Source organism: Trachurus trachurus, assembly GCF_905171665.1.
Source record: "Trachurus trachurus genome assembly, chromosome: 24".
Lineage (NCBI taxonomy): Eukaryota > Metazoa > Chordata > Actinopteri > Carangiformes > Carangidae > Trachurus > Trachurus trachurus.
Window position 1 is genome coordinate 10748442 of NC_139910.1, and position 26940 is coordinate 10775381.

Consider the following 26940-nt stretch of genomic DNA (forward strand, 5'->3'; position numbering starts at 1 on the left):
TTCCAGCCACCTGGGGGCGCTGTTCGCCTTCTTATCAGCTTGACTTTGGCTTTAAAATGGACAGGGTGTAATTAAATGTCTTTTCAAGGGATGATGATGATAATGATGGTGATGATGATGCTTTCAGGTTCACAAGTGGACATTAGAGTTTCATTTAGGGCTCTTTCTACTACACTAGCCCCAGTGGAATCAGTGTGTCCTGGCTATCATCATTGATTAGTTTATGGGTTTTTCATTTTTCTTTGAAATGAATTCAAGCTTTCCCCCCTAAGGACACACTTTTTACAATCACGTTTGAGGCTTTAAATGGTTTCTAAAGGAATTCTGTGTTTATTTTTGGCTTTTTTAGAGGCAGCAAGGAATGTCATGCAAGAAGTTCAAAGCATAAAACTTGTTTTCCATCCCCAGAATGTAGTTGGAAGGAAAAATCCTTGCATTGTATCTTTTGTTTTGACTTTATGTCTGAGCGGATGAGGGAGAATGATGGTCTTCCTTTTTATCTTCTCCACACCCTCGGGCTAATCCTGAACTGTCAAGGCTGTAATTCATTAACCTCATGCTTGAGGGCACACACACTCACACACACACACACACTCACACACACATGCTATCTAGTAGCACCATGGCCTGGAGCCTTTCAAACCCACCAAAATCATATAGGACCAGAAGTCCAGATCCAGACTGAAATGACTGTTGCACTTGGCATTTAGTGTGATTTCTGAGTTCTGATCAAAGGGATTGGATTTTATCAGATATTTCCTTTCTGCTGAGAAATCAGTGTGTTTTTCAGAGGATTGAAAATCATCCATCTACAGTTTCTCTCCGAGCTTTTAGTGTGTGCTCCCTGCTGGGTCTTTTGTCTCTTGAAACACTGTGTTATTGTCAGATAGTTCTCCAACAATCCGTCCATTACATCCTTTATCTCAGCAGCAACCGGACAGTGCAGACAAGAACACACACAGGCTGTTAAGCTGTGTTTATGGAGTCGTTTGGCTTGAATCTCTGTCTGACCTCCCTTATCTGTCGCTGATAACACGAGGTAGTCTCCCAACAGCTCTGGTGCGGAGTTGAGCAGGCGAATGTGTGAGTTTTTGTTTTGTTTTGTTTTTGAGGAAGGGGGCAGCGGAGAGAGGTGGAAGGATGTGGCAGTGGTGTAAATGTTGAACAGATAGATAGGAGGCAGGAGGAGTGGAGTGGGGAGCGTGCTGTGTTTGGTGTAGGGGAGGGGAGGGGGGGTCAGGAGGTAGGTTTTCTGGGCTGTGGTCGGAGCGGAGAGGGATGAACGTGAGTAAATCAGTCTAGTTGCTGTAGACATGAAGTCACTGGTAGCTCCAGGCTCCAGCAAAGTGGTAATTTGGGGGGATCCTCTTTCATTGGTGGTCGAGTGTGTGGAGGATTGACCCCATTTGTGTCGGCGTGGGGGACGGAGGATGTCTGTCTGAACATGATTGGTAGCATTTGCGTGCATATGTGTGTGTGTGTGTCCGGTGGTGGTCTGTACAATTTTTGGTTCCAGCTGGAAAAAAAGTAGCATCTACTTACACAAAGTGATTGATGGCAGAAAACCTCTAAACCTGACAGCACATTATGATCAATATTGAATAATAACTATAGGTAATTGATGGGTAATATCTTTTTTATGATATTCCGAGATGTTAAACTCCCTATCTCTGTATGTGAGTGTGTGTATATGTGACCTTGCCTTATAGAGAGGTGTTAACCCACTTAACATTTTTACTGTCCCATGATGACCTGAGTGCTTTTAGAGGATATTGTGTCCTGCCAAGAATAAAATAATCAAGGAAACTGTTTTATATGTCTATATATCTGAATGAGTATGTGTTTTAATGTTTGTATGTGTTGAGATTTTGGATGTACACACATTTGCGCATATGCTCATACTCTCGCAGGCATGAGTGCGTTTGATTCACAGTATTGACCTGCTATCGGCCCCTCTGGCTGCGCCGGTGATTTATAAAGCCGTCAGCCCTTCGAGCTCCAGCTTCTTCCTCACACAGCCCCAGGGGTGGACTCACTTCTTAGCAATAACACAGCAGCAAATGGCCCAGAACCTGCCATCAGTCTCCCAGAAGATCACACACACACACACACACACACACACACACACACACACTCTGGACAACCGCCACTGTCAGGCTTCATTTATATCCACTCCCCCCAGGAGGAAGTCCCTATGGTTTGTTTACAAACCATGTAAAAAAGAAAAAAGATAGAAACTTCAGGAGTCTCATTGCAAATAATAACAGCCCTAAATATCTGACATCTCAGTATTTAAAGAAAACTGAGCTATAAGATACACTTACAGATTATTCATAAACATGGAAAGATTTACCACCCCCAGTGTAACTGCTGGAGATTGATGAATGAGCCTGCTCAGGGCGCTTTCTTCAAAAAGCAAAGCTCCAGCGTGAGCCCTTTGAAGTTTCTTTCTTATAATGTTGGTTTCTTTGTCAGGGACTTTGACATCTGTCTTCTGAAGCTTGGATGAAAAACTCTGCCTCTGTGCAAAATGTATAAACATGTATCTTTGTTACAAATGATGTGTGCATCTGCATGCATTTGTGCACATATGCTGGTACAACAGCTGTAGAAAGGCTTCCATTCATACATCTGGGGCCTGTCCTGCAGCCCCACAGCATCATTCTTCCTATATGCTAACATCCTTCCTCTGCCATGTGAGTAAAGAGATACAGCCTGAGGGCATCCTGCTTCTCCATGTGTGTGCTTTGGAACCACAAAGGAACTAGAGTTAACAAAATGTGATACAGTGATCAAATCATGTCCGGAAAAATCCTTCTTTCCCTCCTCAGTCCCACGTCGAGACCTCCTCCTCCTCCTCACACTGCTCTCTTCCACCCCTGAGAAGTATTATAGCCTCAGACTGGAGATGAGGAGGCCTCTCTGCTAAACCTCCCCTCCAGAGTGTTCACTGCTGGCTAATGTATCACCCTGAGTGAGCCACACAGCCTCCTTTGAACCATGCAGAGCAGACTCTTTTGAGGTGGAGTGTGTGGGGTGGGGGGGGGGGATAAAAGGTCATGAAAAGCCTAATGAACAGGTCTAATTGCTGAGGAGGAAATGGATTAATTGTGGCACTTAGCTGGTTAACATGGGATGTGGGGTTGGAGGAGGTGGGGGCTCGATGGAATAGGCAACTCAGGCATTTCCAACCCTGGGGTTGAAACCTCAAAATGGGAATATGATCCTTAAAAAAACCCTAATGAAAGTATAATGAGTCCATTAATATACTATATGTGTTCTCATATAGGAATACAGCCGCTACGCTGTTGGACTGATTTTCCACTTACAAGCTGTTGCCGGTCTTTATATAAAATGGAAAGCCCCTTTTGACTGAACAGTCTCACCTTGTGGTCCATTTAGTAGCTGATTCCTGAGCTTTCAACCATGTCACACAGTCTTAATTAGCAGATGGAATTTGCCCAGCCATCAAGAAAATGTAAATTTACTTTTTTCTGAGCCCTATAAGTATAATTAACCGTTAAATGTGGAGTTTAAAAAGTTCATGCTTTACCCTGGAATGAGAAATTAATAAACTGCATGAAACGTATGCATAGTTTTATGCAGATTTTCCCCCAGAATTCAGTCTATGAAACCTACAACTACAGTTTAAAAGACATTTTAACAATTCTTGGCCGTGCAACACACACATGTGATTTTCCTCTGTTTTAATTTTAGGAAAACAGCTGCGGGCAATGTGCTGTAGTATGTGTTTCTGGGTCATTTTGTTTGTTTAAAGTATTTTTTATTTTTTATTTCTGCAAGTAATCTGCCAAATGTAGACAACAGAACGTTTCCCAGGAGTTTCATATGAAAAACATACTCAGGCTATATAATTTTAAAGAGGATATTATGGTATATTAAGAAACCCATTAACATAAAGTTCTAGCTCTTACGGACATACAGTATGGTGGCTGCTTGGAGAAGAAAATTAACTCAGACACGCTAAGTATTAATATCAAGCAGCGTAAAAGTATCTTACTGTAACTGTCTTAAGGTTATTTAATTTCCTCTTACCTCAAGTGTCATATAGGGACAGAGGCGATTTGGTTAATTTTGGTGAAGGCTCCACTGTACAGACTAAACTGTAGGCTTTGACAGAGGTGTGGTCACTGGTCTGTGCTGCTGCTGTTTATAATGGACACGGTCCGAGTAGTGGAGACTGTGGCTGCCTACGCATGGCTCAGAGGGGGGGGGGGGGGCTGATTTAGATGTAACAGGGGAAAATGGAGGAAGATAAAGATGTAATTCAGAAGCCTGCAGGGTTTGAATCGTCCCAATTGGTTATGCAGACATGGTACACACATGGACACAATACACAAGAATACATACATGCACAAAGATATTTGAGGTGCACATGTGACCGCTGCACACATTCATGTCATGTCAGCAGAGGAGACTGTGGGGAAGATGTTTATCTTGGCACAGTCACAGTGTGGAGCTACAGTCCAGCCAAGCAGGCAGGCAGGCAGGCAGGCAGGCAGGCAGGCAGTAGCTGCTGCTGCTGCGGGGCCCCTCTGTTCACCATAGTAGCTCATCCTATAGCTGCAGGACCACAGGACGTGCACCCAAAAACACACACATGTACACTATATTGTTTGAACACACATTCGCAGGCTTAGTCACACAGTTTTCAGTTCTCCAGTAGTGTCACGCTGCTTGGTTTTCCCAGCAAGTATGAGAGTTTGAATCTCTAATCTTTAACTAAACCACAGTCAGTCTGTTAGCTCTTTAATCAAGTCTCCTTATTTGTTCAACCCATCCAGACTGTATTTGGCCAGCAGCATGGTACGTACCTCATATTGATTCATGCTTTTCCACTGTTTCTTGTTGGTTGGTTCTACTTCGATCCAGCCCATGAACACTGAGGAATTTACTGGCAACAAATAGGTGGATAAATAATATGCTAGGAACCTGTGATCATCTTTCTGCCTTCAAAACAACATTTTACTTTATGTTGCCAAAGCTGTTTACTTCTGCCAAACTCAGGTAACTCATGGGTTCACTTCTTATAGACTTATTTTCCGAGCTTTTGTGACCTCCATTTCTTAAAAGTGAAGCTCGTTCAACCAGTGGAGGCTAGTATTATCTGAGCTGTGTTGTGATGATGAAGCCTACTCACTCCTGTACTGGAGGCAATCTTTGGTTATTTGTGGCATCGTACAGCAAGAAGCAAACAACAAAAATCCTCAACACAACTTGAGCCCCTTCACAAATTAAACGACACAGAGATATTTTTCCATATTTTACAGACATTGCAGCTGGCAAGTGAACATGTAAACATGATTTAGCAGCGCTGAAACATGGAAACTGCTAAAAGCCAAATAAGGAGAACAATGATAAAGGGACACCCTTTATAGGAGGGACTATGGAGGTCTCAGCTTGTCAGGAAATAACTATTCACACAGATTTTGTGTTATTATAATAACAGATATTACACATGTTTGTTTTAACTGCTGCTTAATTGACCTTTTTGAACTCACACATTTGACAAGATCAGTTACAGCAAACTTAAGGCTTTGCAGTATTTTGATATGTTTTATAGACAGATTGGGTTTAGTTGATTTCACCAGGTCGATTTCTGGGTCAATCACAAGAAAACGGCCTAATTTAACCTTCAAGTACTTTGGTGGTTGCGTCATAGTGTTCTGGCTCTTACTACTCATTATACAGCTAGGGGCAGTGAACCCACCAATTAGGTATTTTATTAGGGTAAAACAAACCGAGAACCTGGCAGAACCTGGTGTTTTGAGAAAGAGTCTTTGACCCATACGTGATCCGTGCTGTGTCTGACTTCAGCGAGCGGAGAGGGAAGCAGAAAGGAATGAAATGGCCCCTGCGAACGCTCCCCGAGCCTCGTAACACATGCAAGCCTGACTCTGCAGAAACCCTGGAATAACAGCCCCAGCTGGCACTCACTCCCAGGAACACCGCTGCGAGAAAACACACGGCACGTGACCTCGGCTGACCTGCGCGCGTCGGTGTGTGCTGCGTTAACTTTGGTTGTTGACGGTTCAGGCCAATGCCCATAAATGGCATCGATTGTGGTTGGTACCACGACGATCGTGTCTGCTGCTTTGAAGCGTTTTTTTTTTTTTTTTTGGAGTGGGGGCAGGAGATCGACTGATGTTTGGCAAAGTAACGGGGCCGATGTGGAAGAGAAACTGGCTGAAAGTTCATGAACCCGGTCAGGGTGTGGTCTCTGGAAGTGGATGAGACACATGGAGGGAGCTTCTTGGCGGGAACACACAGTCACCATGGTGATTTGCTGATGCTAGGGGTTTATTGGATTTGTGCTTTGCCAGCATGTTCAGTCAGCTGATGTCTGCACCCTGCACCGTGTCTCATCCACTTACATCACCGGGTATCTGCTGGCTGTTTGGTATCTACACACACACACACACACACGCATACACACATACACATACACACACACATACATAAATAGAAACAGGTTAAATCACACTCCCTCCTTTAAACACATACGTCTTCAGCTATATGTGTTGAGTTCATACATTACAAATCTCGTTAAACGCCCCGCTGATGTGATCACTGGCCCTCGGGGAAGGTTTGTAAGAACTTTAATCAGATTAAAATGAATTCTGAACAAAGTGGATTTGAAAAAAGCAAGGTGTTATATTCCCTTTTAAGTTCACAGCTTCTCAGACTTTCCCTCTTTTTTCTCCCTCTCTCCTCTCATAGTATGTTTTGCTCACCTTCTCCTATCATGTAACCCAGTTTCTAGTTCTTCTTTTTTATAGTCCTCCTCAATATTACTCTTTTTCTAGTATATGTTAGATGCACGATCTGTAACCCTCTTCCTTTCATCTCATCTCTCTTCCTTGTTTTCTTTCTGTCTCCACTCAGCCCACTGTTTCCTACTGTGCAGACCGATAGCCCAGAGGTCAGAGCTGAAAGTCGACTGGCTCACGTCCCTGTACTGTACTTTATCTAAGGAAATGTGAATTTCGCCTATGAGACTAATTTGTTCCTGTCAACAGTATTTCCAAAATGCCTTGTGGAAACATCCCATTTTTGTGCAAAAAGCTGCATTTGATTAGAGTAGAATCTTATTTTGGGAAGATGCCTCAAAATGTGCTCAAAGAAAAGTTAATGGCTTAAACTCAGAGCAGTCTCTGATGCATTTGTGGAAGACTTACAAATGTCCTTCAGGTAAAACGCTCTCAAGCTAAACGGCTGATTATCACCACAGAGATGCTTAACTCCAGTAAAAAAAAAAAAAAAAAAAAGGCAACGTTTTGTATCTCACCACAATATCTGTGACTAATGTGAGTCAGCGTCTCCTCTTCCTCTGAGCTAGTGGTTCATTGTTTTATACCCATCGGTATTCAGCGGTGTCATGGTATCAAACCCTTGAAAAAGTCCCCTTAAATGAAAATAGAGTTTTTGGCAGAGACCAGACTGCACGGCAGCCAGACGCTCTGATTTTCTACAGTTAGTAAACACCCGACGGGGAAGGAACATCACAGAGGCCGGCGCTGATAACCCAGGTGTCTGGATAAGCAGTGATAGGACGAGGGCCAACTTAACACAGCGAGGGTGATTAACTCAGTTCTGACCTTTGAAGCCGACGTGTAAATGTGCATCATCCTCTGCAAACCAAAACACAAGATTAACCACGCAGCCCTAATCTGATGTGTCTGTGTAGTGTTTGTTAGCATTGTATAGGATCCAGAGGGAGGCTGATGGATGCATCCGCTGCATAAGTGTGTTATCAGCGTCGTTAGCTAACTATTGATTATTTGATTGTCTGTCTAAATCACTCTGCATTTTCTGATTTGCAGTAATTCTTGCTTGATAGGTGTCTTTCCTGCTTCCCCCCCTCCTTTATCTTCTCCGTGCAGACAGTCTCATGACATGCTGGATAATCACTGTCTATCTGTCTATCTTCCCTCGTGTTTGTCTTGCTGATTCAGTACTGACTGCTCAGTCCTACACCTGGGCTCTGCCACATGTTACCAACCATACCATAGGGCCGTGGGTCAGGGTGGATGATCATTTCGGGGTCTTGTTGTCGCTCTGCCACTTGCGTCTCTGTATCCACTCCAGCCCCCAACATACATGGGAAGCACTTTCCAGAGCAAAGGAATGTTCTGCATTTGGCTCTGGGCTGTTTGTCTGCTTTAGAAATGCTGGATAATAGAAACAAGCACTGAAGTCAACAGTCGCACTCACACTGTCGTACGTTTGCACACATGCAACACAACTCACTGACATGCAGAAGTCTATGGACAAGCTGGGTGCACAAACACACAAACATTTCCCCCTATCCTGTGGTGGTGTTGTTGTTGTTGTTGTTGTTGTTTGTGTGTGCTTGGTCTGTTTTCCCCCCAAATGAAAATGACTGCGTCTTTGTTGGGCTGGAAACTGCAAAATAAGCAAAGCTCCGGACCAGAACTCGCTGCCAACTTTGTCGGCTTCGCAAACTCGTAAACTGTGCGCACACTACTGTTTTTGGTGTCACTCTGTGCTCATGGCTGAGCTCTGGGCTTTCTGTGTGTGACCGAGCGTTCTTGTTTTCGTTTGTATGTAGAGTGTGTTGAATCAAGAAGAGGAGGAGGAGGGGGGGGGGGGGGGGGGGGTTTGGTACTAATGCTTTCCAGTCTGTGGCTGGTTTCAGTTTCCCTCCTGCGGTGGACGCGGATGGAGAGAGACGGAGAGGGGAGAATTAGTGTGTGTGTGTGTGTGTGTGTGTGTGTGTGTGTGTGTGTGTGTGTGTGTGTGTGTGTGTGTGTGTGCGGAGGGACAGTCAGGGGCTGAGAGTCACAGGGAGAAATTCCCAGGACGTCTTAAGATGGAATTATAGCTCTGTGTGTTATGGGAAGACACATTTAAATGTCTCCGCAGATCTATGTAAAGACAGATGTTGTAGGTAACTGAAGGGATTTTTGTTTTGGATTCACTTTGGACTATTTATAAATGTAGAAAGCTTAAAAGCATGTTCTGAAAAACATGTCTTAAAAACCACAGTTATGAATGTCTCTCTGTGAAATTCCTGAATGAAAACAAAAGCAGAATGAATGAAAGCTCAAAATTTCAACCAGGCCTTAAACTATAGGAAAAACTAGCATTGTGGCCAAAGTTGATAAAAGAACTGAAAAGAAGCTGCAGCTGCTCAAACATGTCTGAGAGAGTGGGATATGTCAGATTATATACAAATATTAAAATACCTGAGAAATGAAAGGATTCTTATATTAAAAATCCAATATGGCCATAAAGCAGTCTAAGAACTGAAGTATTTTGATTTGCATTAGCCACAGTGGCCGAACTCCAACATTAAAGGAATAAAAGATATTATGTCATAAATCATATGAAAGAAAGAAAAACCTTAATTGGTGTTATTTGGTGGTTTGTATTGTTGTATTGTTCTCACACACCACATGCCCACATATCCAATCTGAGTTGAATGAAACTCTCAGGTCATTTCCTGGAGCTGCACATTGACTTTTTTTCATCTCTCTCTCTCTCCCTCTCCCTCTCCCTCTCTCTCTCTTTCACACACACACACACACACACACACACACACACACACACACACACACACACACACACACACACACACACACACACACACACACACACACACACACACACACACACACACACACAGCCCCCTCCTCCCCCTCCTGCCTGCTCCTTCCCTCCACTCACCCACCCCTCTCTTTGACTGCTCACTCACACACAGCAGTGGGCTGTGTAGGTGGACACTACATGTCCCGCTCTCTCTCTCTCTCTCTCTCTGTATCGCTCCCTCCCTCCCTCTCTCCCTCACCCTCTCTCTCTCTCTCTCTCTCTCTCTCTCTCCCGCTGTCACATTCCAGTTGTCTAAAGCCGGGTTTAACTTTCTCTCTCCCTGAGAGAGGAGGAAAGAAGGGGGGAAAACCAAAAAGAAGAGAAGCAGCAGAAAAGCCTCCGCTGGTCACTCTCTCCGGATGAGAAGAAGAAAAGAAGAGGAAACTCTCTTCATACTCCATTTGGCTTAAAAAGGGGGAGTCACCATAAAGGAGCATACCTTCTTAAAGGGGCTATCCATTTTTTCTTCTTTACTCTCTCCCTCCCTCCTTCTTTCTTTTCCTTTTTTGGGCCGTGCTCTCTCATTCTGGTCAGACCCCAGACCTCGGTGGACTATTCACGTGAGCGCTTGTTTTTACGGCAGAAAGCTGGTCCTAGCTCTCCTGGTGGGACCGACAGGAGGAGGAGGAGGAGGAGGAGGAGGAAGAGGAGGAGGAGGGGGGAGTGTTTGACAAGACAGACAGCCGCACACGCACACACACACATAAACACACACACGCTGTGAGAGAAAGTTACTGCCTGGATCCCGGAGGATTTTCCATTCCACGATGTGTGTGTAAGTGTCACCTCGTCTTCTCTCTGAGCACGCTTTTTAAATCTCTGCTGCTGCTGTCGTCTGGAAACTTGTTCTTGTTGGTTTCTCAGCTCAAGTTGTAAGACTTTGTTTTGTTTTTTGAGGAGTCTGACCATCCGGCTTTAAACTTTAGATGTTTTGGAGTCATTACTTTCAGATTTACTCTGCTTGTTGTAAAGTTTAAATCCCTCACCTTGTCTTGCACTTCAGGAATGTTCTCCCTTGTTTTGCCTCTCGCTGTTGAGGATGTGCGAACATATGAGTGCTGATGAGTATGTGAGCTAATTATTTGGGCACCGGTGTGTGTGTGTGTGTGTGTGTGTGTGTGTGTGTGTGTGTGTGTGTGTGTGTTGTTGTGTATGTGTATGTGTGCCTTTGAATTCCTGTGGAACATGAGGAAACAAGTGTTCAGGAGCTGAGAAGGAGATTGGCCAGGTTGACTGACTGGATCTGACTCTGACGGGGAACTCACATGTGGACAGATGAGATTACTTAGATACACATAATCATACGCACAACAATACAGGAATACGCGCGCGACCGCACCGATACCTGACAACGCCCTGTCACAACAGTCTGTCTTTGTTTTTTTTTTATTTAATGTGTCCCTCTATGTGTGTGTGTGTGTGTGTGTGTGTGTGTGTGTGTTTCCACTGTTTGTTCCTAATGAGCTGCTGGTAGTAGCTACTGATCAGAACAAGTCATGTTGGCAGCGTTTGACTCCACTATAATTAACTGCATGGTGCATAATACAGTAAAATCCAATGGGGGCAACAAGCTGTTCACGCTGCTGCTGAGTCAGAGCGAGCAGCTCCACGCTCACTGTAAATATGTCACTTTGACTCAATGACAACCTCTGCTTTGAAAGTATGACCTTTTTTTTTAAAGACTTAGACCTAGACTTTATTGATCCCAAAGGAAATTCAAGTATCCAGTAGTGCAGACATACATATATGGGCATAGAAGAGCAATACAAGACAGAAAAGTAATAAAAAAATATACAATATACACATAAACTATGACTATATGTCTATGATGTCTTTTTGTTATCATGTTATTGATATTGAGTCAACAAGGAAGCAGCAGTTGGAAATGCTTATTTTTGGCTCTTTAAAAAAAACAACCTTACTTACATTATATATTTTAATTCACTGCTATACAGTACAGAATGTGCTCTTCTATGTCCTGACCCATAGGCTCATGATTGGTGGTCTAGTTAGACGTCAGAAACACTACTAAACACAGCTGTATAATTATATGGGATTCAGGTTAAAATACTGTAATATTGAAAATGAATGAGAAAAACTATTTGGTCTCGTTGCCTCGTAGGAATCTTATTATGGCTCAACGGGGTCAGGCTTCACCATTCCCCTGTTTCTACTTGTATCCGACTCCGAGCCCTGAGATGTTTAGTGTTTAATCCACACGCTCAATTGGAGGCGACCCCTTCCTGCAATTTAACATGTGTTTTATCAAAGAAGGAACTTGCCTGGAGCTCAGCACAGCTATACAGCCACAGCCACAGGCGTAACTCCCAGAGCTGCACACACACTGACACACACACACACACTCAACATCCCAAACATACGTCACCCCTCATAAACAGCACCGAGAAACCCAACAAGCTGCTCACACCAGACAATGGCGCAGTCAGTTCCTGGGCTCCGAAATGACAAAATTGTTTAGATGGTTTCCAAATGGTGTGTGTGTGTTTTCCTGTGTGTTGTGGACATGTGTATACAGTAGGCCTGATGTGCTCCTGCAGACCCTGTTTGCGAGACTGTAAATGCAGCAGCCTGTTTGTGAGTGCACGCTGCCTTCCACACCTACCTCTCCCCCCCGTCAGCCAGGTTTCCCTCTAATCGACGCCTCGCTGTTCCCCTCTAGCGCCGGTCTTGCAGTGCCGGCAAGGTCCCTCCCAAACCACAAGGGACTCTTTGTTTGTAATTTATGAATTAGTGTGTGGTTTGGGTTACGAGAAAGGAGCGCAGGCCAGGGACTGACGACGGCACAGGAACAGGAACAGGAATAAGTCCAGTCTGCCTTTTTTTTTTTTTTTGGCCGCTTTTGTTTATTATTCCATATTAGCAGTCTGTTAGATGTCCTCTGGAGATGGAGGCCCAGATTGAGGTGACAGTAAGATATGATTAACGAGTGGGATGAATGAGCTTTTCTATCTTGTGCAGCCTTTTTCCCGCCCACCACACACTCACTCACACACACACACACACACACACACACACTCGCGCACAAAGAGATGTGACTTCATGTTTGACAATGCCGTGATAATCTGTGTAAATCTGTGTCCGGCCATCAGATAGGGCTGACTGCTCTGTTGTAAAAACACACAGCCAGAGCTTCTTGTTCTCTCTCCCTTCATCTTCATCGCGACGCATAGCTCCACGTACACACACACACACACACACACACACACACACACACACACACACGCACACGCACACACACACACACCTCCCTCCTGTTTGGCGCGCTCTGCTCGGCCCTGCCATCCATTCGCTTCCTTTTGCTCTTTCTCTTTTTCATCAACTGGTTTTATTTACTTTGTCTAGTCTGAATGGAACCTGGCGCTGTACTAAGCTTTGGCCTGGTTCTCTCACAGAAAAAGCAAAGCCCTCTTTCCTGTCCAAGCCCCCCACCCCCTGCCCACCCCTCACCCCTCTCCTTTTTTTCCCTCTCTACCCTCTTGATTTGATTTTTATCCTTTTTTCTTCCCTGTTCTCTGTTTTTGAAACCCAGCATGCATTCTTAATGGCTTCAACTCCTCTAGAGGGGTGTTTTCTCTTTTTTTCCTTCTTCCTACAACTACCCTTACTTCCTTCCTTCCTTCCTTGCTTGCTTTCCTCCCTCTTTCCTTCTCTTAAAGTCATTTTTTGAAGTGGGAGGGTGAGCTGGTCTCCTGATAGCCAAAGCAGATGTGATCCCCCCCTGACCACAAAAAAAAAAAAAAAAAAAAAGCTTCCTGGCATTCTTCAGCACCAACATGCAGCTGTTTGCAGGGGGTGTTCTCCTACTCCACCCTATACCCCTCCTATCTATGCATCCTCATACCTCTATAGAGCTTTACCCCAATGCCTGCAGTATCCCTGGCATCAGCAATGACTTGAGCCCTTTATCATTAGTCTATTCCCTGTAAGTCACGATACACCACCGTCTTTTCTGCTTCCAAACAGTAGAGCCCCCTCTTTTTATAGTTCATCCGCAGGGCCGTAGCTTTTCCTTTCCTCTTGGGCCAGTTCTTTGAAACAAATGGAAGATTTAACAGACAGTCCTCTCCTGGAGGAGCAGTGTTTTATCGCTCCTCTGATGTCTGTGTTATTGCTCGGACCGCTCCTGGATGGAGGGATTTGAGGAGCCTTATAGCTGTGGGAAGGAGTTATTTATCTCCCAATGAGACCGTGGGGGTAAGTCCCCTGGATTCTGGTAGATTTTAAAGGTCATCGAGGTGGGAGAGCAGAGGAAAAAAAAAACATGGCATGTGAGGGTGAACAGAGCTTAACACCTGAGGATCCAAAACACACACAGACACATGTGAATAATCATTTTTTGTGCAGCTCTGAGGACTTTACTGTTTGCTAATGCACAAATCAAGATGCATTAGAGAAGCGTTCATTCCAGAGTTGTTTATTCACAACTAACACTTGTGTTTATTGGATTTCCCCCCTTCCTCCAACAAAAAATCTATTTATTGTGACTTTACTTGGATGTTTGAGCTTCACTGAATTACTCTGAAACCGAAAGACTGTTTTAACTGAGGAGGGGAAAGTTTCCCTGAGCACTTTACAAAGCAGTTCAAGAAGTGTGCATGTATGAGCAGGATTTTGTGACATCACAATGAGTCAAGAGATCAGTTATCGTTGAATGTGCAACCTAGAAAAGTGTGAAACAAGCATTAGAAATCAACTTTTCTGTGAAGTTGGAGATATCTTGTTGAATCCTTCATAAAAAATACAAGAGACAGACAATATTTTTTTTTAGATCAGAATATCTTCGTATCAACATATCTTGAGGAGATCTTTAACATGAAGCTTATGTATAGTATATCTTTGTCAGTTGTGTCTGATGTTGCAATGGAAAGAATGTGAAGGCTGTGCAGATTGGTCACTGCAGTGTTGCTATCCAGAAAGATGTGTGTGTCCGACTCATGCTCCGCTCTGGAAGATGTTGACATGTGGACAGCATGCCAGAGAAGCTCTTTGAATGGCTTTATTCAGCAGCGTTTCTGCCTTTTGACTTGCCCTTTAGCGGGCCAGGCTCACCGAGCAAAATTCAATTTCTTTCCAAGGCGCCTCGGTCAAGGTGAAGGACGCTGCACCTCTTGTCAGGTAGAGAGCACAAGTGGACATGTGTGTTTCCCTGGATGAACTGGCCTCAGACGAACCCAGTCGGGTTAGTCGGACGAGAGCGTTTCACCATGGACGCGAGCAGAACAAGACCAGTGTTGAGGTGCATACCAGCTGTGTGACTTCACCTCAGCGTTTTAGCCAAAGGTGTGTATGTTTGCTTACTTCCCTGTCAACCGGGTCAACTGGTATCTGCCAGTAACTCGCCAGTTTGACATCTTCATTCATACTAGGAAGCAAAAGTCAGTCCAGAATCATAGTGGAATATTCTTTCCTCCTTTTTTTCTACACATAAATCCAAACATGGTTGCGTAGAATAAGCAGTGACACCACAAAATAACATTTAGATCCGTCATTAAAGGAGACGCTCAGATGTATTTTTGCCTGTGTGAGTGTGTGTTTCTGTCCAAGCCATGCCAGCCCCATGTTACTGTTGGTTTTGGGAGAAGAAGTATAGTGTCGTGGGGTAAAAGTAGTAATGCTGCTGTGCTGTCCTCTTCAAGGGGACTATAGCGTGGAGTAGCATGTGCTGTGTTTTTACAGCCCTCTCTTTGGCTTCCCCTCTCCTCCTCCTCTTCCTCCCCCACCAGCTCACCCTGCCTCACCCCCATTAAACTCAATTTGTTCTGAGGAGCGAGGATCGCTGTGAGCCCAGAAACATGTGCTGCACGGGCAGAAAAGGCTGCCAAACTGTTGACTTGGAGAGAAAGGGACGTTTATAACGTACATTTTTAAGAAGTTAAGCATCAAAATATTGTTTGATTGTATGACCTGTGGTTAGAATGCTTTGGAAAGCACGCCAACGACGTGCTTTTTACGACCAAAGTGAATTGAGAAAGAGACGCGAAAAAAAAACCCGGACAAAGACAGACGGACTCGTTTTTTAGCTCAGCAAGGTTTTTATGTTTTGGCTCGGTCGGCTCCTTATTAGAAGCCTGGAGATTTTCAAAAAGCCCAAACACTCCTCAACAATCCCCCCGAGACTTCCAATAAAGGTTGAGATGTTTTGCAATGGGATTACAGGGTGCAAATTTAATGACGACTCAGAGACACAGGGAGGAGGTTTCTATCTGAAGTCGCCACGCTCCTCAATATACAGTAAAACATGTGTTTCGCATCGTGTTGCCTCTGTAATTTTTTTTTTTATCGCTGCTTTATTTCAGGTTTTAGGAATTAGCAGACATGCTTAATGATGTCTGTCGATTTTACAGCCCGGGGTTTTTGAATGAAGCATTAAATGAGAAGCTGCAGATGCTAAGCAGGTTTTCAGACGTCTGCCGGTTGGAGGGAGAACATCTGCTCCGATGTAAAGCTGTGAGCTCTGAATCTCATTCTGTTGCCAATAACTAGTATTTATATGCAACTAATAGCTGCTGATGCTGAAGTAGAGACAGAGTTTCAAGGTGTTCTACTGAAACGAGACATTGGCTGGAAGTATACTTTGAAGTCCACGTGGTGTAGATGAAAGCCTTGGTCACATACAAGTGAGTAATAATATTTGACATATGTCTGCAAGGGTTTTTCAACATTCCATGTGTTCAGTCTGAACTTCAACTCATTTCTCTTTTAACATTTGATCTAATAAAATGCACAGCCTTTATGGGAAAGTTCAGATGTTTATATTACATTAGTACATGTTGTTATTGGGCTGATATGATAAGACCGGCTTATATTGAAGTCCTTAACTTTGCATTTAGTTGCATCATATGGTCAAACTACGGTGGCCCCGAGAGCTCAATGCACTGCAGCTTAAGGAAACACATGCAACGACAAAAACATGCGACAAATTCAGAGAATGTCTTCATCAGTTTGACAACACATGGACTGCAAAAACTCACAACAGCTGTAAATGCATGCTGCAAAAACTCACAACAGAAGCATTTCAGGGGACACATAAAAGGGACGGACTAGGCCTAAGGCTAGGCTAACGGTACGTATTTGCGACAATATGTGATATTGACGTTGAAATAAACCAAACAAACTCAGCACTAACAGGTGGCCATCTTCAGAACGTCTCAAGTCAAGAAGCATTGAATGAAACTTTTTTTGTGTGTCCTCAGAAACACTTCCATTGTGTTGTGAGTGTTTGCAGCTCATACGTTGCCAAATTGATGACTGATGATTGATTATCTAAAGCAAATCTTTGTCTTGCACGTGTTTCCTTAAGTTGCATTGCAATTGAACACCCAGTGGAGGATTTTAACATCAGTCTGGTGACCTGATTTCACATTATGGTATGTTTCAGAGTCCCTTACAGGAAAGTCTGATCACCTGACATTGTCCCAGGCTTGAGCGCTCGGCTGCGATAAAGATCTGAGTTTGGAGATTTGGAAAACCCAGGACACAGAGCTCATGTAGGCACGTGATGGATCACGACCTCAAACAGTCAGGGGCGGTCTACTTATCAATGCGTCCTCTGTGGAGGGCGGCCTTGCTCAAGACAATATTGATCTCTGATTGCTGTCTTCAGGGTCAAAGGTTATCTAGGCATCAGCAGCTGATGGGTCAGTCCTTGTGTACCAGGCAAAGGTCAGGAGGTCGTTCTCTGGAGGAAGTAAATTTCACAGGTCATCTGTTCAATGTGTCTCAGGGATCACTATCTGGGGGAGGGGGGAGTATAAAAAGAAGTTTTATAAAGGATTATTAAAGGTTATTTCTAGTTTATTGGCTTGTCTTAGGGGGAGTGGGCATTGACATGTGGGCTGCCATCTTATCCAATTATTTGTTAATAATGACCCCAGTCAAATATACTGTCTCACATATAGTCTAAATTTGCCACTTACATTTGTTGTGTTAATGTTAAACATAGCAGTTGATAGAAATATGATTCCCCGAAGGCTTAAAATATATTCTCCCCTATTGGGATGTGTCCTCCGGTCTGTGTTAAACAGCCTGCAGGATCCGTGTCCCAGCATAGCCCAGTACAGTAGAGCCTTGCTGGGCTGTTATTTAAAAAGAGAGCTCCATCACTCTGATCTCGAGCCAGAGCCCACGGATCTACCCTCCAAACACGGCCACAGCCGCGCTCTTCCCCTCTCTTCCAACTGTGGATGAAGGGATGGTGGAAGGAGGGAGGGATGGAGGGAAGGAAGGAGCAAAAAATGAAGGAGGGAAGCATTCTCTCTGGCCTTCTTTGGCATGCCTTTTTTCTCCTTCTTTTCCCAGCAGGCCATCTGTTTCCTGTCTGCAACATGACACCAGTGCCCGATTGAGTCTGCTACTCCTGAGGTGTGTGTGTGGGTGCGTGCATGTGTATTTGTGTATGTGTGTGGAGTCTTTTAGGGTCTATGACTAGCTGCTATACTAATACACCAAGTCATTTATGTTGGTACAAATTGGCCCATGTGATCTCATGTGATACAAGTGTGCTTTGGAAGACATGCTTCAGCCACAGTGTGTGGGAACCACTGACTTGTGTATCATCGATTCATACTGAATGTGCTTAGTGGCCGATGTGATGTGGTCATGCATTATTTTTTCTGTCAGCCTCACTTAAGTCATGCAGATATGCAGCTCTATTGTTTTTTACACTTGGTATAAAAATGAGATAATGCTGCTTACGTATGGAATAAAATACTGAATAGCTGTGTATTCAATGCACATAGGAGGAAAAACATATATTAAGTTGTTGAGCTGATAAAAAGCAGGGTAATAGTGGCCATTTTGTCAGTTTGGCCACCATTAATTCGTATGTAGGCTCAAGGGGGGTAGTCTCTGTTTTGATGTTGGCCTCTCTCCACTAATAACAGTATAGAGCTGGCTGAATGTGCCTGGGTAAGCCTCTCTCTCCTCTTTCACTTTCTTTTTTTTATGATAATTAAAAAAAGAAAAGCAAAACTCTGTTGAACATTTGGCTTTCCTGTCTATCCAGGAGCAGTTTTAAGTGGTGACTCAACATCTTTTGACAGCATACAACAAATAAAAAGGCCAAAAAGAAATGAGAAAAATCTTGACTGGCCTGTCAATCACCCAAAAGTAGCCACTGAACTCCGCCTCCCACACTTCTTCGCTCTCCTTTCCCCTGTCTAACCCGCTCACTGCTGGGGATTTTCCACCCGTAGGCCCACACTGAAAAGCTGGACATGTCTCTCTGCCAGTGTGTTTGTTTTTAATCGACGTGCATAATGACGTCCGTCAGCTAAAGCGAAGCCAGACCTCCAAGTTGTGTTTGCTTAGCGAGGCCACAGTGGATCCAGGCCTCCGTAGGTCTGGTTATAGCCTTGGCCAAACCGAGACGAAATTTTGGGATGCTACTTTTATGCAATCCATGATTTTGGTAGCCTGCTGATGGAAGCAAACACTCGCTGCCACCAGTGCCAGATTGACTGGCCACTTGGAAACACAGGGTGAAGTAAGTCCGACATGCAGGGAGGGAAAATAGCTGATTTCCAGTTGATTGTCCAGCTTTTTCAGAGCAAGTTGGCATTTTGTTCTGTAAATAACATGCATTTAGGGAGAGTTTGCTTAGCCCTTCTTGTCAAAGCCAATGACCAACACAGCTCTGCTGGCATAGAAAAGCTGCTGGTTATGGAAGAAACAGTCAACAATTCTGCAAAAAAAAGAAGAAGCCACATATAGAGCAACAGTAGGCATGTCAGAACAAAGGTTGCAATAACATGTGATTTCTTGCATGATAAAAGTACAAAGACTTTTTCAAGAATTTTTAAGGGCCCACAGAGCCCCTTTAGAAGTGATACAGACGACCACATGTTATATGTTTTTCAATCACGAGGTTTCATTTGCTTAATAAACTCCCTGCCAGTGCTAATATGACAGTTGCCCTATCAAGGTCAGCGATGATGAAACCATGGGTGGTCCTCTACCCCCTACCTCGCAGCACCACTTATCTTTCGCACATCCTTCACCCTGCTGCAGCCATATCACAGTGTGTAGAACTGTAAAAATGCAGGAAACACTGCAGTGAAATTATTGTGCAAGTAAAGCAACGTGTTGAGTCAAATAAACTCAAAGGAACAAATTGACATGAGTAACATTTGCAGCAGTTTGATGATTCTAGTTTAACTTAGCTTAGCATAAAGACTGGAAACGAGCAAAACTGCTAGCATAGGTCTGACTAGAGGAAACAAAATCCATCTGCAGGCACCTACTGTACCTGTAACCCGTGGATACCAGTTTTACTGGTACCATATGGACAATTTGTGGACATACAAATATCTCGGATTGTTTGGTGAAAGTTTATCTGTCTTCATCACCCTCGAGGGAGCACCATCATTTTCTCCCCTCCCCTTTCTCTTTACATCCCTCCCATCCATTTCCATTCCTGTCCTCTTCTGTCTCAGGCTTGAATATATGTGCTAGTAAGGTGTTCTGTGTAATGTGTGTGTATGTGATTTTAAGTGTCAAGTGTTGACCCATGTGTCAGTGTGTGCTTGTGTGAGTCTGTCTTGTGTCAAATCTGCACCAAAACCCCCCTGCAGCAATGCAATGTGAAAAAAGACTCAACCATTGCAGATCAAATTGCATTTTCTAACTCTATAAGCCACAGTTGGCCTTCTGTCGGAGGTTTTCTACGGCTGTTTGATATACCGGAAAGATTTATAGCACAGCTGGAAAGAAAATACTGCAGCCCGGGCTCAGGACTGAGAGCTCAGCTGTGACAAAGGTTTGATTCCTGTAGAGAAACTGCGAAGTGAACTAACCCTTAATGCTTGTTATACACTACTTTACACGATCTCCTCGTACTTATTTAATGGATGCAGTGCTCTATTCAATAAGGTCTCCTACTGCACTGTTAGCTTCAGTGTTGTCCCACACTCGTAAGTCACTTTGGATTAAAGCGTCTGTCAAATGAATAAGTATAAATGTAAATGCAATGTGAACTCTTTATGACTTCTTTCCCCATTCGAGACAATGAGACACAACCAAACCTTAATACCTGTGTGTCCATGGAGGTGTTTTAACCAAGCACAATAAAGAGCTACTAAGATGACAACTACTGTAATAGAAACATATACCAGTCCAATGATGGACTGGGTTAGTTGTTAATAACTTATTATTTGATCTGTCACATAGTGGAGCAGCAAATGTTTGTGCTTCTGTTGCTCATTGACCTGTTGATTTGGACTCTTCCTATTCATGCTCGGATGTGGTCAGGCCAGCAGCTTGATAGAGGACAAATAAAGCTCTGAGTTTGCTTCCTGATGTCTGGACAGATTCTGTAGGACCTTCTTCCTGTGAGACTGAAGAGAGTGGTGAAAGTTCTTGTGGGAGTTTTTAATGCGATGCTTTTCGGTTCATGTGAATTTTTGGATAGCCAAAGAGAAAACGCGTCGAGTGAACTATAAATTTGAAAACGCACTTCTCCCTGAGTCAAGACTATGGATTTATTGGTCCAGTGGAGCAGAGAGAAAACCTGAGCTATCCTTGAATTTTCAAAAGACACTGCAAGAGTTTTGAAGGCACCAACAGGCGTAAACTGCGCGTAAATGCTCAAGGGTGCTACTTCAGCATCTGAGAAGTGGGCAAACTGTGTTTTACGGCCGTCCTCCCTCTGCTGCATCGCTGGTGCACGTTCGGAGTTGTGTGTCTCCTCGCGCTTGTGCAGGATATCTACTGTAATTGTGACTTGGGGACGTAAGAGATAGTTTGCACCGTTGTAACTGTGTTAGCTCAGTTTCATTATCAATTCGCAGCCGTAACGTTACAGACTGCAGGATCTCTGATGTCCCCCAGGCACTTGGGCCGCTGCAGCAGGTGTTTATTTTAAAGACTGTTGTAAAAGTGTCTCTGGCAGCCTCTGCGTCTATCACTCCTCTCTCTGTTGAGTCTCTCGTGCTCTTTCTCTCTCCACTCTTAACCCCGAGGACTTGCATCTGCGTCTGCTGCGACTCAAGCTGTTTTAAGACTCTGGCTGAGTTGACAGGGGTCAAGGAAGAAAAAGAAAGAAGAAGGAAAGAGACAAGACACAGATTGGATGTAACAGGAAACACAGACAGCAAGACAAACAGATAAGCAGTTGTTCTCAGGAGGCCTTTGCAGCGAGGATGGAAATGCTGAAGCCGTGAGTCCACATAGGACAGCTGTGGACTTTGTGAGCCTGCTGCTATTTGTGTGGAGATAATTGTAACGTGTGCGTACATGAAACCAAGTAAAGAACAATATATGTATTCAGTTAAACCAGCACTGCAAGGAGAGAAATGAAAGGAAATGTTTAAAGAGGTTCTTTTCGTCTCTCATCTGTCCTCCTTTCCTCTTCTCTCTTGATCACAAACAGCTGCTCGGTGCAGTCTGTGATAGCACCCGCCTACTAAAATCTATTTTCAGAGTTGGATCTAATAATAGCCCGTAGTAGAGTATTGTCAAAAGTCTGTTCAGATATGACAGGTCCAGTCCACTGTCGGGCCGGGCGTCAAACTGCAGCACTTTATTTTTGGTGTAGGCTATATCCCAAAATGCGTCCAGAACTGCTCCATCAAAATCAAGCAGCAACCTCCAAAGCTGAAAGAAATGAAGCCAATATGGAAGCATGAATAAACTGCACAAATTTGAATGACTGCAATAGTCTGGCTCTAATAGTGAGTGAATCCTTGAATTCCCATGGTGAACTTTACAAATACCAGCCTGATACAAAAAAGGTTTCCGTCTCTACAGCTACTTTCCATCTCCTTGACGACTGTATGGGGAAACTATTATATAACTCCGGCTTAAAGTTCTGTATAATTAAGTGACAAGTGGGTGAGCGTATGCTCGCCACAAGCCGCCGTGCACTGAGGTCCTGGCTTAAACTTGGCTTTTTTGAACTAGCCAGGAGTTTGGTGGAGTCATAAGCACTGGCACAACGGTGAAATCCGAACATCCTGCTCTCGGCTTCAAAACCGCTCTCCAAAAACCCAACGGGTGACGTCTTGGAGGCTCCGTCCATCTTTGATCTGAGAAACATGCTTAAATTTATCAACAGAAAGGCTCATAGTGCTAGACTAAACAAGAGGTGGATGATAATATGCATGTGTATGTGTGTGTGCACTATGTGTATACTTGTGGCGATAAGACCGATGACAGACTCGCGCTGACCTCGCAGTCATTATCTCTGTCCAGGTCTGACCGCTAATACAGCCCAGCACTCTGTCAACACATGGAGCAAAACATGCCTCCCTCTCTTATGCACTCCGACTCCCCTTCAGCGTGGATATGGAGATGCTCGAATCATCACCGGTTCTGTTCTCTGTGGCACATACACAGAGCTATAACTTAAAGTCTGAACACTACTGTGTGTGATTCACTCTCACTTACTGTAGGGCTCGTCTAATTACCTGACAATGACAGGGCGCAGAGCCACCTATGACAGACGAGCGCTATATGAGGCAGGTGGGAGTGTTTTTTTTTACCAAAATGATAAAGAAGGAGCGACCGAGTGCGATCAAATCATAGAGCACGTAATGACACACAGATGCTGAAACATACTCTGCTCTGGTGTCTTCTGTCTTTTGTTATAGTTACATCCCTAGTTATTTGGGATGACGGCTTGTAATCTAATCCAGTCGTTTCTGGTGTTTACTGAAAAGCCAGCGTGTTATGGAAGGAGCTTTACACGCTGCATGTGACTTGGACTTCATATTTTAAGGCAGCATCTTGTTTTGTTTTTTTAAATCTATGTATTTACCAATTTGTTGGATTTTCTGGATTTTCCAATTTAGCTAGAACTCAGTGGGCCCACTCTACAGTATGAGCTGTGTGTGAGGTCAGTCACACACAGATCCTTTTATTGACTTCGATAAATATTTAATTAGTTAGCATGATGTTCAATTCTGACATTCACCTGGGTAAAGTGCAGAGCTACAGGGACATATTAAATGCACTAGTGAAGTATGCTGTAATGCCACAACCATTCTATCTTTGTCCCCGCTCCTCAATTACCGTCTTTAATATAGTTTGTGGCATGAAAGAGGCCCATTCAGCAGGTTAGGCGCTGACCCTGATGAACCTCGGAGAGCTCTCTGTCGTAGGACGGAGCGAGAGAATATTAGGCTCCATGTAAGCCCACCTATTATATATTATATCTCCTCCTGTGTCATGTTCATGTGACCCAGCTGCTTTGGACACCGTGATTTTTTATTCATTTATTTTTATCTTACTATCTATCGTCAGAGCCACAATCTCACATTCTTTTTAGGGATGAAAGTGGCGACCATGCAGGTTAGTAATGTATCATCTCATAGTTTCCTTTGATTTCACGTTCATAAATTCCCAAACAATAAGGATTTTAAATAATGATTTTAAGCATAGGAGCACTTTTATTCTGAAACAAGCTCCAGAACATTATATAATGTCTCCAAATCCATGTTACAGATTACAGAAAGTTTGGTCCTCAGAACAAGAGTCAGCGTCTGTGGATGCTTCAGGATGCTGCCTCTGTTGGATACTACACATCTATCATGAGTCTTAATGACAGGAAACTATGATTTGATCACAGTACCAGAGGTTGGAATGAATTATTATAACATCAGGGCTTCATCAATGATCTGTCACTTCTGCCTGAAAGTCGGATCAAAAGCCTTTTTGATGAAACCATCTAAGAGACAAGAGAGAGGATGAAAGAGCGTGAGCGACCAACGTTCATCTCAACCCCAGTGACTGTCGGGCCATAACAAACAAAGTTAAATACAGACCCATTTTTTTGTGCATCGAGAGGCACCGTTAAGAAAACACAACGCTAAATTCAGCTGATCACAGTTCATCTTTCACCAAACCACCCCTCATTCCTCGGGCCCCAGCAGACTTCAATGTTGCCATGTGTTGATTTTTATTAACTGCCGTGTCCGACCAGTTGCTGCCTTCGGCTAAAGATAGCACCATTGTTTAGATCGGCCTTGACATGCGCTGGAATCTCCTCGTTGAATGTTGTCGCTGCCTTTTATTTTCTGTCGTGATTGTCTAGACAAGTCCTGCCGCTATCCCCCCTTTCTCTCTCTCTCTCACTGTTCCATGTCAGCGACGAATGACAATCTCGGTTCTTGGACTGTTTTCACAAGATAGTGTCACTTGACGACCTCAGCAGCTCTCCGACCCAATCAAAACCCCCCGCGTCCCATTACCTCATGACTCTGATATGAAGGAGTGAGTTCAGGCGGGCGGCGCGGCTTGATGATTCAGCGTTGGTCACATCCTTGTTGACCCAACGCACCCAGCATCAGATAATGATGAGGCCGCGCTGACGTCCACAGAGAAACCCGCTTCTCCCACATGCGGCCCACGAAGACGTGGAAACACAAACAACGAGAGCTTTTAGTGGGCAGCGCTTCGTTAGGCGGCAGGGTCAGAGGTCAAACTAGACCGTAAGCAATTACTCTTCAGTAAGGAATGTTTTATTGTTATCACTTTACTGATCTTCACAAAATAACACACAGGTTCCTCCTGTCAGGAAATGCCTGCCTAAAGTGTTGCATATTTTATCATACAAGCAAGCACCTGTGTTTTTCACTGTTCATGCTTATTTCCAAGCGGTGGATATCTGATTTGGAGTTAAACTCTCCATATTTTTTCACGCCGCTGCAAATGAACTCCTTCTCCTGTCAAAATTTTCCATTGTGCACATAATTTTTACACTTTATCTCACACTCTCCCTGTCTTGTCTTTTGCAGTTTTATGAATATGTTGCACATCCCGAAACCAGACCTGGTTCAAATTGCAGCCTGAGTAGTGTATAATTTAGACGAGGGGTCACCACATAAAGAGTGTGCATCACAGAGTAGTCATACTGTGGATTAAGCTGTCTATTTAATGGCCAGAACCTCAGAGAGACAAAGCAGAGCAGCGGTAGTTTACACTACACAAAGTCCTTGTAGTGCTAACACAGCTCAGAGGGGTTCACAGTTAATTTAAAGCTGTAAACCAGATTGCTTTTTCTTTTTTATGTGTTTATATTCATTAAATAAAATGTGACAGTTCTCTCTGATCTGATGGGCCCAGATTACATGAGTTTACATTTGAGAATAGTGCCGAACAAAACAACACCCAATCAAATTAAATGCAAACTTACAGTCACAATGAAAATGCCAATAGATTTTGGACATAATGTGGTTCTCACTCTCAGAGCCTCCTCTTTCAAGGTTGTGGATTATCATATGTATTGAAGACATTAATCCTTGTGTGTGTGTGTGTGTGTGTGTGTGTGTGTGTGTGTGTGTGTGTGTGTGTGTGTGTGTGTGTGTGTGTGTGTGTGTGTGTGTGTGTGTGTGTGTGTGTGTGTGTGTGTGTGTGTGTGTGTGTGTGTGTGTGTGTGTGTGTGGGGTCCGAGTGGGGGCTGCACAACTGAGCGATTTTCCCACTGATTGTTATGACCCCACACTGTCAACAGAGCGTCTATTTCTGTCTCTGCGCCTGCATTAATGACACCAACACACATGTGCGGCGTACGAGTGAGGGGTTTAAATAGCCAAAACAGCTGGGATTTTTTTTTTGGGGGGGGGGGGGGGTGGAATGGGATGGGGTTTGGGGGGTAACTGATGGCTGCGGCGAAGTGAGAGTGATCACGTTCAGAGCCCACGCTGTGGCATCTGTGTATGTGTATGTGTGTGTCTCACAGCGCAGGGATGTGTGTTATCCATTAAAGTAAATGGAAGAAGAAGAAAAAAAGAAAAAGAAATTGTGTGCTCTGCTGTTTTGAGTCAGGGGGTTTGAGGGGGTTTGAGGGGGTTGAGCCGTTCCACTCTCTCCATCCTGGAATTTCTCTCCCAGCCCCTTCACCGACCTCACCGGGGTCCGTGTCCCCCGTCAAACTACGTCTTCATTTGCGCGGACGTCGTGCAGCGTAGTACCTGTATTGAGTTTAAAAATACAGCCCCTCGTCAGCACAGAGAGCCTCCTGCCAACTACAGGCTTGTCTGCCCTGCACAATCTGGATAAACCGAGACCGCTGATTTGATTAACCGTTCGAGCATCTGAGCCAAAAAGACACAAAGCTGAATTTTTCCTGGATCTCCTGGATTTGGAGGCTGGGTTGTCATGGCTTTTCTGTAGAGGTTCTCACTCGAGCTGTGCCTGCTTCTTATTTACACACTTACAAGCAGTGGAAGTCCCGGCATCGCCAGTTTTCCACCAGATTAGCTCCAGAAGAGTTTTTTTTTGGGGGGGGGGGGGGGGGGGAGTGGATTAAAAAGCCTTTGCGGAAAAAAGACACTTTGATGGCAGTTGTTC

At 44.1% G+C, this 26940-nt stretch overlaps 1 protein-coding gene across 2 annotated transcripts in view; it reads left to right on the forward strand.

Moving 5' to 3' along the window:
- The window catches only part of eva1aa (eva-1 homolog A, regulator of programmed cell death a), a gene marked incomplete at its 3' end in the record, with an annotated part of 70560 nt that overhangs the window by 33297 nt on the left and 10323 nt on the right, over positions 1-26940 (forward strand). The gene's annotated exons all lie outside the window — the stretch shown is intronic.